General features: G+C 50.5%; 1 pseudogene; it reads left to right on the top strand.

Annotated features, from left to right (window-relative positions):
- The first annotated feature begins 246 nt into the window (after window positions 1-246).
- Window positions 247-2,563, top strand: LOC131517879 (disintegrin and metalloproteinase domain-containing protein 21-like; annotated as a pseudogene).
- The last annotated feature ends 3,175 nt before the right edge of the window (window positions 2,564-5,738 follow it).

Here is a 5,738-nt window from a genome sequence, read left to right as displayed (position 1 = left end):
CTGGGTCCAAATCCCTACCCATGTCCATGTGACCACTCTTGACCATGGCCCACCTGACCCTCCCACATCCACCCCAGCTTAACTGATGTGTAGGGTCACACAATGCCACACCCTGGGACTGTTGCCGAACCCCACAGGTGGCCCCCAGGTGCAGGCTGCTGGCCACCTGGCACAGCCCTCTGTTCTCTCTGATGGTCTAGACCTGGCTTTGCTGAGGATCCTCCATTTATCCATTCTCACTGGCAGATGTCTCTGAGCAGGGGCATGAGGCTGGCAGAGGGCCAGGTCATCCTGAGGGCACCCCTCTTGCTGTTTGCACTCTGGGCAGTGCTGGCTCCTGTGCAGGGTTCTCAAGGGCATCCCTCATGGTGCTACATCTCCTCTGAGATGGTAATCCCCAAGAAGGAGCCGCACCACAGCAAGGGCATTCAGATGCCTGGCTGTCTGTCCTATAGCCTGCGTTTTGGGGGCAAGAGACATGTTATACACATGCGGCACAAGAAACTCTTTTGGTCCAGACTCTTCTGATGATGACTCAGGGTGCTCAGGGAGCATCCTGACTACACTTTCATGCCTCCAGACTGTTACTACCTCAGCTACCTAGAGGAGATTCCTTTTTCCATGGTCACAATCGACACAGGCTATGGCAGCCTTGAAGATATCATGAAGTTGGATTAAGTTGCCTATGAAATGAGACCCCTCGGTGATTTCCAATGGTTTGAACACTTTGTTTCTCAGATAGTCGCAGACATCTGTGCAATGGGACCTACTTATAACCTAGGATATAAGGAGGACAGGGGACCCCCTGTTCCTCAAGGAAATGCCAGTGCAGCCCCAAGGATCTCTAGTAAGTTCTGTTCATCCCATCACAGAATTTTCAAAGGACTTGCTCTCAGTTTCAAAACAATGTATAGTATGTTAACCACGTGAAAAAAGTGCCCAATTCCTAGTAAGGCTAGTTAGCTTAACTGAGTCAATATTTCATGGTATCGATGTAAGTTATTGGATTCATGGTCATTTATAGTGAGAGACATCAAGCTCATGCGGGCAATTATGTGTTGCATCAGAGTCCTTTTTTCTCTTCAATAGTATGAGTGAAAGTATTTTCGATTTCTTAAAACACATTCACCCTTAATGTGATTTGAGATGGGCCCTATGAGGTTCATGGCAGTCCAGTTGTATATTCTATATGCCATCCACCAATGGGTTATATGCCATCATTCTGAGTTATTTAGGCAGACGTTATTTACTCTTGTCTGTCATAGCAACACATCAGATGGCAAGAAATTGTGGCTTGTGCATTGACACTGATGAATGTGCTTACCAAAAAAGGTCCAACTGCATTAGGACCCAACTAACTGGTATAATGGAAGCTTTCAGCAACTGTTCCTTCATTCATATGCAGCACATAATGAATTGTGGAACAGACAAGTGCATGTTCAACACTGAAATGGTGCATTTAAATAAAAGCCTGACCCACTATCATTATGGAAACTACATAGTGGATCCAGGAAAGCAGTGTGACTGCGGCTCATTCAACCAGTGCTACAGCAATCTAGGCTGTATGCGTGATTGTATCTGAACCCCTGGGGGCAAATGTAATACAGGCAGATGCTATACAGACTGCACCAACTCTGCTGCTTGGACACCCTGCAGACCAATCGAAAATATACGTCATCTTCCAGAGTTCTGCCATGGGGTGACCTTGGCATACCCTGATGACTTCCATATGCAAGATGGAACCGCGTGCACTGAAGAGGGCTGCTGCTATCATGGAAACTGCACTGACCGCACTATTCACTGCCAAGAAAGCTTTGGCAGAAATTCTGGGAAAGGTGAAGATGTCTGCTATACCATAAATCACAAAGGCAGCCGACATGGACACTGCAGAAGACCCCGGGGAAGTCAATGCTGAACCTGTTCCCATACAGGCGTGCCATGTGGAAGGCTGCAGTGTAGGAATGTCACACATCTCCCTCAACTGCAAGGGCATGTTGGATTCCATCTGTCGGAAATCCAGGGTTCTGATGTTTGGGTCCGGATTCACAGCGTAGCACAGGAACAACCCAGATTGCTCATGTGAGAACTAGTATTTCCTGTGCTTCTGGAAAGTTCTGTCGGGATACCTACTGCACTGGCAGTGGGGCTCAGCTGAATTATGACTGTATCCCAGAGAAATGCAGTCACAGAGGGATGTGCAACCATAACAGGAACTGCCACTGCCACATAGGCTGGGATCCTCCATGGTGCACGGACAAGGCACTGGTGGGAGAACAGGTTGTGGACCCATCCGAGAAGAAGTCAGTCAGTCAGGCAAAGTCATGAATCCATGGTATATCTCAGAGTGGGTTTTGGTCACATTTATGCCATAATAGCTGCATTCCTCTTTGTTCTTTCTGGAAATGTCAGAACTATAAACACAGAGAAAGTTAAGGAAGAGATTTTTGGAGAAGACAATCCATAATTTAGCCTCCAGACCCCTGAACAACTATAGACAATGCATCTGGTGCATCTGTAAAAATACAGTATTGAGGCGGCACAGCTGACATCCACGTTTCCAAGGGTCTGCAGGAGACACAGGGGTCCTCAGGCAAATCACAGCTCTGACACCAGGTCTCTCATGGGTCCCCGACCAGCACTCTGAAATAAAACTTGAAAACTGCATGCTTGTGGCTTTTATGTAGTTTTTAGGCCTGTAAGAGCCCAAACTGAGCCTTAGTTTCTCGGAAGAGGACCTGAGTCACAGCTGTGTCTTGAGCAGAAGTGTCTGGTTCCACCAGAATTAAGAGAAGTTGACACAAGTTCCTTCATTGGCAACTTCATGAGTTTTCTCCAAAACTACGCTGTTGTGGACTGAAAAGTTTCTCATTCTCCAGGTAATTTGTCTTCCCCCAGTCCCATGTGGGCTCAGGATAATGGAGGGCTACCACCCACCCATACTGCCTGTCCCACACGGGGGTGTCTGCGGGCTATGAGGGAAGGGGGCTGGCATTAGGTTCCACTAGCGCAAGCTGTGCCTTGCTGGAGAGCAAATTTCCAAATGTGGGAGACTGAGACCATGAGGCTGAAAGGAGCACCCCATACATCAATCAGCAAGGTAGGCACAAGTGTCTATGGATGACTCTGGCATCCAGAGGGAGACCAGGAAAGGTGAATCCCTGCTCTCTTTCTCTTGCCTATTTTCAGTGAGTTTAACCTTAGATAAGAATCTGCCTAGGGTTCCCACTTTGGTTTCCCAAGAACCTTCTAGAATAACACAGAGGTGAGCCTGTGAAAGTTAGCGAATTCAGCCCCATCCGCTCCCAAGAAATCCTGTATTTTCTACCCTGTTTTCTATGTCCTGATCATGGCGAATGTGGGATGGAGGCCTGCCCTTCCCTGGGTCCTTGTGCCCTCTTGTTCTGGGCTCTGTAAGCCATAAATCCTGTGCTTCCATTTCCTTTGTTGGGGGTGTACTGAAACCCCACCTTCAGTCACAAGGGGCCCGCACATCTCATGTACCCCAAGCGAGAGCTCAGATGCCTAGGGAGCTGCCTGTCACCCACTGTGACTTGCTGTTGCCACTTCCTTCAGCAGGTCACAGTCTACATGTTCTTAATTCAGTCCAGAAGCTGAGTCCCACAATACATTTATCCCCAATGATGGGATTGGGAGCCTAGCTGATGCCCCCCTACAATGCCTTAGACCTAAGAATAGCTCACTCATTCCTCACCCTCACGTGTCAGCTGCTGTGGGAAGGAGCTGGTGCTTGCTGGTGGTCTGTAGCTTTGATTTGGGCGTATGCCAGGTGTTGCCAGAAACCCTCACCCTAAATTATCAGTGCCATAAAAGGTCAGACTCCCTGCAGAGACCAACAAGCAGGCACCAGTCTGGGTGCAGGGGTGTGTATTTCCTATTCACCTCCAAAGGAGGTGGACACCGAGGACAGTGTTCCTAGATTAGTGTCGAAGAAGATGCCAGCTGCTTGGTCCAGTGTGCTGCAGCCAGCACCGTGGTGTTGTGCTTGATTAGCCAGCCCTAGCTAGTGATGGAGGCAAATCTACAAGGAGCATCATGGCACCCAGGGTGGAGGACTTGGCCAAGGCAAGCTCCCCCTAGTGGCTGCAATCCTAGCTGCTGTCACCAATGGCTCCCCACCTGTCAGGTAATGGGTGGGACACCTCAGTGTGGGAGGCCACAGAACACGACTCTGGAAAGAAATAACTTCTATCCCAGATTTTCCCTGTCACGATCCACTACACTTACATGTCCAAGGACCAGCGTGAGAGACAGAAATGATGACAGGCACTATACCATCATGGAAATGCAAGGCTTCCTGGAATCATTTGTCCAAAGGGAGGGAGACAAGGACATTGATTGGCTTTTGTGGGTCTTCGTCATTGGCTCCAAGCTGCTGCTTACAGCACTTGACATGCTGCAGGTGACTGGATTGGTCCAAGACCGCCAAAGTCATCATTCACTGAAAAACTCAAAGTATCCACAGCCTGTTGACAGAGACACCCTAGAGGAGCCTCCAGACTTTTCACTCTGTCAAAAGACCATGCCAAGCACACCAAGGCACAGGGCAGGAGACACAGGCAAAAAAAAAAAAGGGGGGGGGGAAGGCTCTGAGGAAGACGCTCCCCAAGCCCCCAGAGCCCACAGAGGTAGGAAGAAAGAAGCTCTGATTCCTGGGACTTGGATTTTTATGGCATGGCAGCATAGGCCCACTGGGAGAGGTCAAGTCCAGGTGACGCCATCCAACTCTAAGATAGAATGGGGACAATTCAAAGAGTGTGGTTTTTTTGTTTTTTGTTTATGCCTTGTGTCATGTGCCCAGATCCTTGACCATTTCCAACCTGGAGTAGAGACCCTTGACAACACCATCTAAGGAGCTCTTCATGAAGGACCACTCTGACCTTAAGTCTGTGCCATTACATTCACAGTGTGGGAACAGGACGACATAGGTTCCTGTCCACGTGACAAGAACCTGATCTCAGGACCCACTGTGAAGACTTCCGGTGGAGGAGGGCCCGCGTCCACACTGACCAGAACTGGTTTCGTCAGAACCCGCTGTGAAGGATTCAAGAGGACTAGGGCCCACGTCCAAACCCAGAAGTACCTGGTCTCCACAGGACCCCCTGCGGAGGATTCGGGAGGATTAGGGCCTGTGTCCATGCTGACAAGAACCGGCTTCATCCGGACCCGCTGTGGGGGATTCGGAGGAGGAAGTCCCAGATCCAAACCGACAAGAACCCAGTCTCTACAGGACCCGCTGTGGAGTCTTGGGGTGGACTAGGGCCCACGTCCGAACCAACAAGAACCAGGTCTCCTCAGGATCCGTTGTGAAGATTTTGGGCGGACAAGGTCCCGTGTCCACACCAACAAGAATCCGGCTTTTCAGGACCCGCTGTGGAGGATTCGGAAGGACCTGGACCTGGGTCCACACGGACAAGAACCCGATCTCCTCAGGACCCGCTGGGGAGGATTCAGGGGGATATGGCCCCGTGTCCACACAGACAAGAACCCGGTGTCCTCACGACCTGCTGTGGAGACTTCGGGGGGATGATGGCCCGTGTCCACACCGACAAGAACCCGGTTTCGTCAGGACCCACTGTGGAGGATTCAGGGGGACGTGGCCCTGCCTCCACACTGGGGACGTGGCCCTGCATCCACACTGACAAGAACCCGGTCTCCTCAGGACCCGCTGTGGATACTTCGGGGAGACGAGGGCCCGTGCCCACCCCGACAAGAACCCG

Source organism: Neofelis nebulosa, chromosome 7, assembly GCF_028018385.1.
Source record: "Neofelis nebulosa isolate mNeoNeb1 chromosome 7, mNeoNeb1.pri, whole genome shotgun sequence".
In the NCBI taxonomy this organism is placed as follows: domain Eukaryota; kingdom Metazoa; phylum Chordata; class Mammalia; order Carnivora; family Felidae; genus Neofelis; species Neofelis nebulosa.
Note: the sequence above shows the minus strand (reverse complement) of the source record. Positions and strands in the feature narration are given on the sequence as shown.